General features: G+C 37.1%; 1 long non-coding RNA gene and 1 pseudogene across 2 annotated transcripts; one reads left to right on the top strand and one right to left on the bottom strand.

Annotated features, from left to right (window-relative positions):
- The first annotated feature begins 3331 nt into the window (after positions 1-3331).
- Positions 3332-7821, top strand: LOC121939110 (uncharacterized; annotated as a pseudogene). Its single transcript, XR_006105406.2, has 6 exons — positions 3332-3887; positions 3998-4529; positions 5549-5596; positions 5798-5862; positions 5973-6081; positions 6868-7821. The product of XR_006105406.2 is annotated as an uncharacterized LOC121939110 (transcript).
- A 1139-nt stretch (positions 7822-8960) lies between these two features.
- LOC121939108 (uncharacterized) lies at positions 8961-13125 on the bottom strand. The gene is made up of 4 exons (XR_006105404.2): positions 12815-13125; positions 11600-11684; positions 11245-11447; positions 8961-11114 (listed from the first exon to the last, which is right to left on the bottom strand). It is a non-coding gene; the product is annotated as an uncharacterized LOC121939108 (long non-coding RNA).
- Positions 13126-13521: the final 396 nt, after the last annotated feature.

Raw genomic sequence — 13521 nt, 5'->3', positions numbered from 1 at the left:
CCACAGATATGTATTCTTGCACATGTACAGTACATTATAAATGTGTGCAAGAAAATGTGGGTTTGAAGGAGAACTAATGAGTTATGATCAGAACTAAAATTGGTTAAAAGAAAGTGGGAAATAATACAAAAAGGCTAATATTAATGATTTGATGGTAGTTTTTTTGGCGCAGACACTTTTGTCCTCTAAAGGATGCACGAGTGTTAACTTGAGTAAGTTTGGGTGAATCTTCAGTATTTGAAAAGAAAAAAGAGAAGATTTGAGAAGTATTTGTGAAGTGTTTATGTTTCTTCTATGCTGTCCTGTTAAGCATCTAGTGTGGAGCCATAGATCGTCCATAGATGAACAAATACTAAATATAGTAATTCTTTCCTGGTCTACTAACCAATACTTTGCTGTAGTCTTACCTCTCTGTCTGAGGGCTCGTAGTGATCTTGAAACTCATGAAGCAGCACCTTTAACTCATGAACTTCTATGTACTCGTGGTCATGTTCATGGTCCTGGTGCAGCCCCTGATGTGTGATTTGATGTAGGAAATGTTCGGCCTCCTCTCTCCATGTCCCCTGCCTCACTGCGGTGCAGACCAGGCCTGGAGATGAGATGTACAGGACGCATCCGGCAGCGAGAGCAGTAAACTGAGACACACTGATGTTTACATTTTTTCTGCCTTCTTCAGTTTCATCCTCTGCATGACCGGAGGGATTGCTGATCAGTTGATGAACCGCCTCTGTTAGATCACACTGCGTGCATAGAAAAACAGATGATATCACTTTATTGTTAGATGCAACCAAACGTTAGATTAATTTAGAAAAAAAATATGCACGTTGCATGAACATCACTTGAGGAGTTTTAATCCACGCCACTGGATGCCTTTAAATTGCCCTAAATCCTACACAGTTTCTTTAAATGTCCTGTTGAATTGCCTTGTCGGCCTGTTTTATGTTCAATCTGTCTATTTTCATGTGAAGCACTCAGTCCATGTAATTCCCTTTTTAATTTCCCAAGTTTATTACTGTCAATATTAGTCACAGGGGACATTTTGATAGTTTAAGTACTTTTACTTTATTTCGCTGATCATACCTTTATACTTTTACTGAAGGAACATTGTCAATGCCATACAAAGTGTCCTGCAGTATGGAGGCCCAGTCTGGTTCAGCGGCCTTTCAGCTCTCAGTTCAACTGAAAAACAGGATAATGTGGCTCCTGGGGACCCCGTTGTTTTACTGGAACACAGTTAACTTGGGTGTGACTTCATTTCCATCTCTGATCTGCAATGTGCTAGGTAACTTCATAATGTGCTGGGTACGTGCCATGGAAAAATGACAAGTTAATGGACTTCATAGATGAAGAGTGATAGCAAACCACAAAAAACACTGACACACAGTCTATGAATGTGGTCTAACAACTTTATTGCAGTGTCCGGAACAGAATGTTTGTTCCTTATTTTTTTAGGATCTAAGATGAGATAAGGTGTACGGGATGCACCCGGCAGCGGGAGCAGTGAACTGAGACACACTGATGTTAGCATGTTAATACACAAGCTCACCTGGTGTAATGACTGATTGGGCAGAGGTATTGTTGAAAAAACAATGTGGACTATTGAGGAGTTGGGAAGTCGAGGATTATTTTGTCACAGGGTATTGGGGTTTGTGTATGTATGTGTGGTCTTGTCCTGGTGGTGGCGCTGTCCGTTTGTGGGGATTTTCCTGTGTTTTCGTAGGGTTTGTAATTTGACATAAGATAATCTTTAAATAAACACTTTCATGCCAAAAGTATGTTGATAGCTTTGTCCAAATGAACCAAGCTACCATCATCCTCTTAAGTGTGAGTCTAAAGACGGATAAAGAGATGAGTCATGATAACTTGACATTTCACACCAAGGTGGATATGGTGGATATGGCAGTTACTCTGCGTATTTAGATGTAAGATGATGACTTCCTGGAGGATCTGTCGCAAACAGTTCTCGGTAACAGCTTTTCCTTATTTCACTTGAAACAATTTCTGGGAAATAAAGAATGATGTAGTTAAAAAATGTCAAGGTGTGGTATATCATCAAAAATGTAAAAATATACTAAAACATAAAAAAATGCCAGTAATGTAATAGTATAGCATGCTATAAAATGTCATGGTATAGTACACAATAGAAAAAAGACAGAGTATAGTATGCCTTAAAAATGTAATTTTATAGTATGTCATAAAAATGAAATGGTTTAGTATACCATAAAAAATGTCATGTTGGAAACAATGCCACGGTATAATATCCCATAGAAAATAGTGTTGTTTAGTATGTTGTAAAAGATGTCATGGTAAATTACACCATGAAAAATGTTGTAGTAAAGTACACCATAATAAATGCCATAAATGTAATTGTACTGTGTTATAAAAGTCAAAGAATGGTATATCAGGAAATGTCATAGTATTGTATGTTACAAAAAAGTCCCATATTTTAATATATCATGAAAAATGCCATATAGTATCCCCAAAAAAAAGTCCTAGATGTAATTGAATGCCATGACATGTATTTGTATAATATGTCATTGGATGTCATAGTATGGTATGTCATAATATATTTCATAATATAGTATGTTATAAAAAATGCCATGATACAATACATTAAAAACATTAGTTTTTAGAATCAATTTATTGCTGAATTTCAATATTTAGTCAGGACTAAATGCATTTTTTTAATCACATGTTTACAATTTCATAATTATTTTGAGGTGTTACTCTTGAACATCTTAGCTTTGCCGTTTTATGTCTTATTATTCTCTGGAATGTACCTTCCTCCTTGACATCAGTCTGATTACCTGCACTTGTAGGTTTGCTTAGCTTGCAGGTGGTAGCAAATTTAAACTGCAAAAAAACCAAAAAAAAAACAGCATGATTTATGCCTAAAACTGCATGCTACTGGCATAATGTGGGCATGTATGTAAAGGAGAGACTCGTGAGTACCACAAAACTCACTTTCATTTAGATATCTTGAAGTAAGAGATCAAAGGAATGGCCATGCCATTTTTCCTTGCCAAAATATAGCTTAACTTTGGAGTATGTGAAGTTATCTGCAGTGATGGCCTCCATTCTCATTAACATAACAGAAAATAAGTTAATTCATGTTGGAGTTAATTTGCTAAAAATACATACTGACAGTGTGAACACAGCTAACTACTTACTTGTTTATATTTACAGAATTATTATTTACAAATTTACGAATTCAGATATTTACATTTGCATGTTTACAATCAGCTGAATCTGCCTCCCTGAATCTCTTGCGTTTACCTGTTCAGGTCCTGCTAGCTCCTGATTGGTTAGTTCAGTAACATGTGACTTTGTTAGAGGAAGTAAAGTTGTTATGAAATTGGCGCGCTCGGAGGACAGTAAAGCACTGCTAATAAAATCAATAAGTTATCCGTCTCCGACCTGCTGTCTCGTCTTTTAAAGAGTTGTCCAGCTATCGACGACGAACCCTCGCGTTACATTTGTGTTACTTCGGAGATTTTGCACATTTGGTGAGTTTTATTCCCTCGTCACGTGGACATCGTTACTTTGGTGCTGCATGGACTTTTTCACGCTCTGTGAGCTGCAGATGGACTCAATGTTAGCGTTTTGCAGGACTTTTGCAGGTTTTTTTTTTGACCATTTCTCATGCTTTGTCTCCGTTTTTGAACCGGTCATCTTCTGACAGTGAAAGTGTGACTCAGTGTGGCCGACAGCTTTTTCCAAAACAACAACGGAGGTCAGCGGATGTTACAACTGCCACACTTTTTACTTCTGATACTGTCTCCACTGGCCGTAAAATCGACCTTCCACCTTTTAACGGAGATGGGACTGAATCTTTCACCTATCTTCACCTTGCCGATTTATCTGCAGTGATGGCCTCCATTCTCCAGGTGATGCTGCGTTTTTGTATTGGGTAAGCTTGCCTCCTTTAACCCTATTAGAGACTGATTTGGTGAAAGAGATAGTTTTTGGTCCTAAATGCTCCCTGCCTCTCTTTCAGATGAATGTCGCCCTTGTAAACCAGGTGAAAGTTTGGATGTCTACAGTGCTGGCACCACATGTCTTGTGCTTGAAGCTTTCCCTAACTATGTCATCAAAACACTGGAAGGTGAGAAATTTTGTGGCCGGCTTGCATCCAGCCTGCAAATGACCACACCAGGTTTCCCTCACACTCAACCTACAGAACAGGTAGCTATGATCCGCACTAAACCACCTGATGACGAACTTCTGCATGCAGTTGAGCAGCTTACTGTTACTGTATCAAGCCTGAAACATGAAATACAGCAGTTAAGAGAGAACCAACATCACTATGCTTTTAGACCCCGGACCTAGCAGAACCCCTTCCCGTGATGGTCGCTACAGTGGATGCAGTGTCTTTCCTTCCATCTACTTTAACAGACAACACCCCAGAGACTATTACTCACCTGAGCAGCATCATGGGCATGATCCAGACTCACCCACTACAAACATTGTGCTCCTCTCCCTGCTCATCGGAGACACCCTGAGTGGGATGATAAAGACAGACATGTCAGGTACCACTCTCTGTTACTTCCATCAGAATTCCAGGTATGGTTGCCATGACAACGAAACTAACAGACACAGTTGCAGTCCAGCTCCGCGGAGAAACTGTAATCCAAGTCCACACAATAAGAACAGTGTTTACTTCTAGTCTCCCGAGAGATATGCGCACTTTACCTTCAGCCACCAGGGAAACATTCAGTAGCTGCTGTTGAGGGGCAAACATCAGCTGCTGCATCACAGCACCAGGACAATACCCCAGTGCCTGATACTGTAATGCCTGATAACAGTGACTCACAAACAGATGAACTTAGTTTTTGCGAACATATTTGCTGTTGTGAAAGGCATTCAAGTGTGTGCTCTAATTGAAAATTAATGTCATACAATAGTATGTAGTCCAAAATAGCATAAAAAGTCATACCATAGTACGTCGTCCAACATAGCATAAAGTCATACTAGTATGTCATCCAAAATATTATAAAAAAGGTCCTGCTATACTATGTCATCCAAAATAGCAAAAAAAGTCATACTATAGTATGTGGTCCAAAATAGCATAAAAAAGTCATTCTACAGTATGACTTGTAAAACAGCACAAAAAAGTCTGTCATGTGATGACATAACATTAAAAAATATTCAAAATTCATAAATTGGCACCATAAAAAACCTACTGAGATTGTATGTGTGTGACTGCATGGAGATGTTTCTTTCTAATCTAACTGCTTGCATGGTGTGTTTTGCATGAAAGAGAACCACATTTATTATCTTGATAACTATTTAGATAACTATTTAGCTATTAATGCATCTGTATATATATATATATATATATATATATATATATATATATATATATATATATATATTTTTTTTATTTTTTTTTTACAATTTTAGAGATCTCTCAGTCCAAAAATCCAGGACCATGGAAAGAGACAACTGATTTGTAAATAGAGGTTATAGTATACAGTGTGTATAATTTCTATTTAACAGTACTGTAAACCATAACAAAACAACTTCTAACTCCTTTTTAACATTTTAGGGTTTTCCAAGACATCTGTACGAACTGACTGGCATCTTCATGCTGATGGTATGAAACAGTATTAGTCTGATTTAATTCTCTGTGTGCTTAAAAGACATTAACATTATTAATAATTAATGTTTTATTCATAGTATGCCCTTCACACCATGCTGGATGCCCCCTATGACTTCACTATTGTAAGCTGACATGCTCAAAGTCATAATATAACGACTTCAGTCTAACAAACAGTGCAAACTTTTGTTTTTTCAGATGGACATGCCAGCTTTGTGAAAATGGTGGTGTGTCATGTTAATGGAGAATTTTGACCTTGGAAGGTAAGACGACCAAATTTTGATTTTTCATTGACTTGGAAGTGGTTACACAGCAGTGCCTGCTATACCTGTAGTACATTTACTTTGTTTTTGTTTAACTTTTTTTATTCAAGCCATGGCAAAAAGTTTACCCACTGGACAGAGACATCAAAAGACCAACAGCGAGATGAGGTGCCACCAGTGTTCAGACTGAAGAAGCAGAAGCTGGATGAAATCACTGAGGTCAAGTTGTTTTTAAATGTTATCCATTTTGCTTGAGTTGTATTTGTGTTTTTCCTTTCAGACTGTTGTAACACACATATTTCAATTTCCCTATTTGTTCCATCATTCGGTCTTAACAATTAGGTTTAATTTGGCAATATTTTCTGAACGAATCCCTCCTGAGCAGTATCAGTATTTTGAACAATCCCGAAGGCTAGTACCATTGTAACTCTAAAGTCCTCAGTTTACTTTTTAGGCTTATTAAAACAGGGTCATCATACCTAAAAATATGCTTAAAATATCATACTTTAGTAGAATTAGGGTGGCTACTACAAGTAGCGATGGGTCATTTTTTCCGAGTAAACTCCTATTGTGCTGTCACTGTAAAGAATGTAGCAATAACAGTCATTTATAATTTAAAGTCATGTCTTATGTTATATTTAACTGTAAAAACTGTGCCTAGATAGTGCAGGATTAATAAATTAACACTCCACAGTCTACAGACCTAAATTTGTAAAAAAAAAATAGAAATTTTTGAGCCAGCTAACATCATGTTAATGTGGATTAATTTAAGAAGTAACCCTGATGGGATCGTTGGTTGTATTTGAATATTAAATAGACAACAGTGGGAGCTGTAGGCCTATGTCCCACTTCTGTGCAGCTTTCCCAAGAGGGATGTCCTTTCTATGGGGTGTTTTGACAAAAAGCTTCTCGTAAAGTATGCCATTTTGCTACATTCTGTGCTCAGTAATAAATAAATACATTTTGCAATAGGAAGACAACATTTTTTCTCTCTTTTTTCCATAGGAAGGAGTGAAGCTGAAGATTTTACACGACAGCAAAAAGGCAGCAGAATGGGTTTAAGCCAACCAGCAGGTGTTCAAAGCTAAAGTGGAGTTTCCAGATGTGCTGCGTGTGGGGGAAGAGGAACAGGCAGAGGCTGCGCAGCAGTACGGACAGATTTGGGCTGAAGGAACAAACCAGAGTCTGGATGAACATGACGGGATTCTCTCATGGAGCCGTTCAAGTTTGTTTTTTTACCACAATGAAAACGTGGAAGTTCTGTGAGGAAATTATAGACACACACAAGGAAATGGGGCATATTTTTAATGCTGAAGAGGCGATGACAAATAAAAATCAATGGAACAGGATTAGACAACTGCGAATAAAGGGCAACAGAACATTTGATTTAGTCAGTTTTTGTGTTTTAATGAAGAACTTGATAATTTACTAAGTAGTAAATTGTAATCAGTAAAGTGAAGGAAATTAGTATATTTGGAAAGTTATTTAGGAAAAACAGAAATATTTAAAAATATATCACTGTCATAAAGATATATTTTAAATATTTTCCAAAAATCGCTATTATTTATCAGGCAAGTTTTTAGGTCATTTAGTTATTTTTGTTTATTTATTTACTTTTTTTTTTCTATTTTTGTACTTAAAATTGATTTGATTTTTTTCTAAACATCAGAAAAACGCAATAAGCAAATTGCAAACTGAAACAAAACTAATAAAAAGTAAAAGGTGACAACAAAATTATCTGAAAATTAGCAGGGCAGGATTTTCAGATATTGCAAATGTACTGTGATATATATTACAGTACATTTCCCTATATGTTGATTCACTGGCATGAAAACCCATGTTACTTTCTATGCAAACAGAATTGGCAAAATCAGGGTATAAAATCAATATCTACACTTGAGGAATAATGGTTTTCATGTTACATTGTTTGATAAATAAGTAAAGTTTGATCAAAGAATATATTGCCTCCATCTGAAGTGTTTATACAATTTTGTTTAGATTTTTTTCTTGCTTTTATTTGGTATCTTTTGTGTTATTGTAGTGGAGATGATTTGAGAGCGGCGCCTGCACTGAAGTGTCTTCACAGCCTGCCTGCAGGCTGATCCTCTTGGTTAAAACACTCACTCATAAACCATGAGATGAGCAAGTTCAAGATCAGCTTCAATGAAATGTCGAACACATGTGAAATGCCAAGAGGTTTGGCTCAGTGGGTAAGTCAGGTGGCTAGTGTCCTAGAGGTTGGTGGTTCAAGTCCTGTGTCGGACATATTTTGAAGACTGCTTTAGGGACAGAACTAAAGGGGATGTCAAATACATGAAGTTAGGTAGAAAGACAGGAAGCATAGAAAGTCTTGGAGAAGTACGAGTTAGGTTAAAAGAAAGGAAAGTCAGTCAAGTTACATGCAGTTGGGTTGTGAGACAGGAAGGTTAGTAAAGTTACAAGAAGTTAGGCTGAGAGACAGGAAGTTGAGTTGAGAGACAGGAAGTTGAGTAAAGGTAGAGGATGAGGGTATAAAAGGGTAAAAATAGGAATAAGAACAGGTGAAGAAAAAGGGTCAGACAGTACGTATGTACAGATGTACCTTGCAATGAACACTTACAACAGTTAAAAAACAGACAATTGTCTCCTGAATTTTCATACACTGAATACTGAATTTCCCCTGCTTATTTGAACTTATTTGATTTTCGGCCTGACTCATATCAGTCAAGTTTCGACAGACGTCACTGCCGAAACTGAATTCTGCGCTTCAACACCATATGACCCTTATATCAGCAGAGTAGACATATATCAGCTGATATTTTATTTATGCCATAAAATTTCATAAATATCATTTTGCTGTAGAGTCATACAGTTTAGACACTGATTGTGATATTGCAGAACAAATTAAGACAGTAAAGTTGAGTGATATATCATTTTAGCTGAAAAATCAGGTGAAGTTCTCCCAAAACAGGTAAAACCAGTATCGGCAGTGACGTCTGTCGAAATCAAGAAATATCGGCCTGACTCATATATCAGTCGACTTTTCGACAGACGTCACTGCGGATGCTGAATTCAGCACTTCAACACCATGACCCTTATATCACCAGAACAGACAGATATAGCTATCAGCCAATATATTATTTTATTTGTCATAAAATATAATTTGGCTGTAGATTCATACAGTTTAGACACTGATTGTGATATTGCAGAACAAATAAAGACAGTAAAATTAAGCTATATATCATTTTAGACGAAAAATCAGGTGAAGTTCTCCCAAAACAGGTAAAACCAGTATCGGCAGTGACGTCTGTCGATATCAAGGAATATCGGCCTGATTCATATATCAGTTGTATTTTATTTATGCCATAAAATATAATTTGGCTGTAGATTCATACAGTTTAGACACTGACTTTGATATTGCAGAACAAATTAAGGCATGTAAAGTAAATAAATAATAAATACAGTAAATCAGGTGAAGTGTTGGGTCTGTCAAAATCAAGGAATGTCGGTAAAGAAATGTCAATGTAAAATCTAAGGTAGGCCTAATAAAATACACAGATGTAGACTAGTAACATACATTTTACACCAGCCATGAAATTTGCAGTTTAAGATTTCATTTTAGTGCGGGGCTCAAACCACCAACCTCCCACTCTCTAACCGGCCGCCTATTCCTTTAAGCCAAACAGAACAAGTTATATTCAACTCTCTATCCAAGCACTGTTTGCAGCAGAGCTCTGAGACGGTTGGTTTCAGCTTCTTCTTCCTCCGTACCCGCCATCAGACCTTCGAGACGCAGCCTTACATGTTAAGATTCTGAATCCGGTCTGGATGATGAAAGATGACAGCGCGATCCTCCGCAGCAGCACAGACTAGTACAGACCGTCTTTGCATGGTGAGTAAACAGTTATCAGTGTTACAGCTGAACCATACGGTGGATTTTTTCTGTTACTTGCGCTCCGCTTTTCTAATACACTCCCTTGTTACAAGGTGCACATGTGGAAAATGCGCTAAGATGCCCAGTGAAGTGGAAGAAAAAATGCCAAAGGTGACGTTGCTAATAAAATGTTTCCTCTGCTGTTAACAACTATAAAGTGTGTTTCTGTGCCGCCGCTGATTATCATGCAGGAGTGCACTGAACGCCTGCTGAAGTAGACTGATTTGTAACAGTGCGTAAGCTGCATTTACAGAGAAAAATGTCATTTTACAGAATCCTGGTTTGGAATATTTCTCGCTTGAGCACAATAACTCTTTTATATAAACTGCAGCAGATAACTTTTTACTTGGGAACTGTTTATTGACAGTATTATCCTTCCCACAGTCTTTGTGGAAATTACCAGTTATCAAAGTTGGAAATATTATTTTTGGGGAATCAATGAGAGCTGATATCTATAACAGAAAATATGAAATTCTTTTTGAACACTGTAAAACTCTTACAAATAATATTAATTTAATATAATAAAAATATTCACAAAATAGTGTGCACATGAAATGATCTATGTTAATTCTTGAGTACATCTGTTTGTTTTCAAAATTGTTTTTCTTTTTTCCACACAAGGTTGTAAGAAAAATGAATCAAGTCCTGCATCATGCATGACTAACAATCCAGGCCTCAAACCAAACTGAATGTCCACAGACATCCACAGCACACACAGAGCAGACTGTGGATGTGTGAGGAAAACAGAGGAAGAGTACGTTTGCTTCTTGTCATAAAAGTTGTGTGTTACTACATTGAATCATTTTCTTTTACCTCCGTCTGTACAAACACATGATCCCCAATGTCAATACAAGAAAATCACATAAATCAGGAAAAATAAAGAATTGTATAGATAATGTAATGTGCACTGTTCCATAAGAACATTGAAAATTAAAAAAAAAACTAGAGCAAATGTGGTTAATAGTTGTGTTCCTTTGAACTTTCACAAGCAATGTTGAGCAAGTAACTTCCAAAATATAATGTGGTAAAATATTATGTCCTGTGCAGAGAAATGCATAACATTACTTTTGCATTACTTTCACCCAAAAAACTGCAGAAGTCCAACATGTCAGAGGGTCAAAAAACGCTGAGAAAATGTCAACAGTTTCTATCAGGTGGTAACATGTTACTGCACATAGTAACTGCAGATATATTACTACAAATCTGTTATACAGTTAAATTACTCAATTACTACTTATTGTACTACTCTTAACACGTTACTTTTATTACACGCCCCCAACACGGTTCACAGGTCATACTTGTCTTCATCTGTGAATTACCACACTGGAATCAGCAAAATCTGTAGAGCAGAAAAAAGGAAGACACTAATTATTTGTGTAATGATGATGCCTTCTCTCTCTTTCAGATGTTGCAGATAAAGATATCTGTATACTGCATACTGCAGCTTTGTTAGCTGGTGTTGGGGATACCTGGGAAGACGTGTGAGGACCATCATCCCGTCTTGTGCTGACAGGTACACAGGTACGATGTGTTTTCTTGTAATGACCTCTTCTTTTGACGGATTCGGGAACTGGGCACAGGGGTTTTCTGGGATGGTGATTCGTTCGAGCTCATCTGTGTATCTGCAGGGCAACATCTCCTCAAACAGGCCTCACCGGGTCACTGACATACTCTGAAAAACATGTTTTACACTGTTGATTTACTGTTATTGATTGGAACGAGACTACAATGTTGTATGACAGAAGCGCAGTTCTTTATTTTTTATAAAGTTACCCTTGTTTTTTTACTTGAATATTTACAATAAAAGTTTTATTAATTACTTACTGAATGTTGGCTTCTTTTCCACGGGATTCACAGTGCATTGTCTCTTCTCAGAAGCTTAGCAGCTGAAGGCATATGATGTGATGTACTGTAATTGGAAAAAGACAATTATAACAATCATTTTAGTTACAAACATAATAGTGTGTATACTTAACACTTTGGTCCACATGACAATGTTTATACTGGTAAAGAGCTAAACCACGTTATTTCAGAATCAGAATCAGAATCAGAAAAAGATTTATTGCCAGGTATAGTTAACACAATACGAGGAATTTGTTCTGGTGGGTTGGTGCAACATAAATATAGAAAAAGAAAACAGATAAAATAGAAGATACAAATACAAAATATAAAATATAAAAAGTACGAGTCTTACTGTGCAAAACAAAACAAGTAACACAAGTAACAGTGTAACAGTGCAAGAAACAGAACCATGGAATTAAAGTTATATACAAGAATGTTTGGAGTGCAAGATATATATTGATATTTACATTGAAATTCACATTTATACAGCTTTGAGTGCAACTTTATGGTGTGGATGTGCCGCATGACCAGCAGCAGTGTCGGTGATGTGCATTAATGAACACATTAATGTAACGTACAGTCTATGAGGAGAGTGCGTCAGTGATTTTATCCTTTATTACCTGCAATATATTTTAGCAGGACTTTTCAGAAAAGTAAAAGCTATTCTTATTTTAAATAATTTAATTCCTATGTGAGATATCAATGACAACACTGGAATATTAGTAATATAAGTAATATAAGTATTACTCTTTACCTTTCTCTCCTCACTGTGCGGTATGTTTTCTGTTTGAAAGTTAGCATCGTTTTAGCACAGATTACACTGAAAAACGTGTAATATGTATGCAGTCAGGTAAATTTGAGGAATGATCACATAAGCTCAGCAGCTGAGAAAACAATGCCACGTTTTTAAAGGGGACACTGGTGAAAAAAACAGCTCATTACATATCTTAGTGCACATTGCATGTCTGTATTATAATGTGGAAATTAACCCACACCTGCATTATCTGGTAACTATGGTTAATTAGTTTATAAAAATGTTATGACTGAACTGTTATGTGCTAATCGACATTATCTCTATAGAAAACTTTACCAACGTGTATATGTACACTGCTTGTACCGGCACTGTATTCACGTCCCGTTTTCACCGACTGTCGACAAAAACAGCCCCAGACAAAACAGTGATCTAATGTTACTTACAGCTTGTGCTCGAGTCCTCCACGTGGCTTTGTTTTGATGAAACAACACGGTCCATTAGCATTAGCTTAGCCGCATAGCCCGCTTCGTACTTCGGTCCTCTGTGTTGTGGCGTGAACAAACTACACGGTCGTTTTCGGATTTTGCTGGCTGCGATACAAAGTCCATCCATTTCTGTGTGGTGCTTGCTTCTTTGGGGACGCTGAACAAAATTAACTCTCTAGAAACTACAGTTAGCAACAAAGTTAGCGTCCCGGAAACTCCTCTCAGCTGACAGACAGGGTAGAGAGATCAGATGGCAAATTTGACACCCAAGATCGGACTGTTTCAAAAACATTTCGTCACTTCCGGCCTCGGCACGTAGCTCTAGACGGCTGAAACGTCACGTGATCGGTACCAAACATACCAGTTTTAAAAGGCCGCGCCATGGCAGAGACTATTGCAAAAACGGCCAAAAACACAATGAATTGGAATGTGGAAAAAACAAGCCAATATGCAAGGCATGTGCCAAAAACAGCTGAAAACAGCTGAAAAGTGAATAAAATAGCTAGGCAAGACACGCAATGGTATGGAATGTTGAAAAATTGACAAAAATCCTATAATATGGCATGTGGAAAAAAAACAGCCAAAAAGGAAAGGCTACAGTATGGCAAAATGGCAAAAAAATGCCATGTCCCCAAAACAGCTTAAAACAACAGAAAACTGCATAA

This window comes from Plectropomus leopardus, chromosome 17, assembly GCF_026936395.1.
Source record: "Plectropomus leopardus strain MGB_pleo_1.0 chromosome 17, ASM2693639v1, whole genome shotgun sequence".
In the NCBI taxonomy this organism is placed as follows: domain Eukaryota; kingdom Metazoa; phylum Chordata; class Actinopteri; order Perciformes; family Serranidae; genus Plectropomus; species Plectropomus leopardus.
This window is presented reverse-complemented; position numbering and strand designations above follow the sequence as displayed.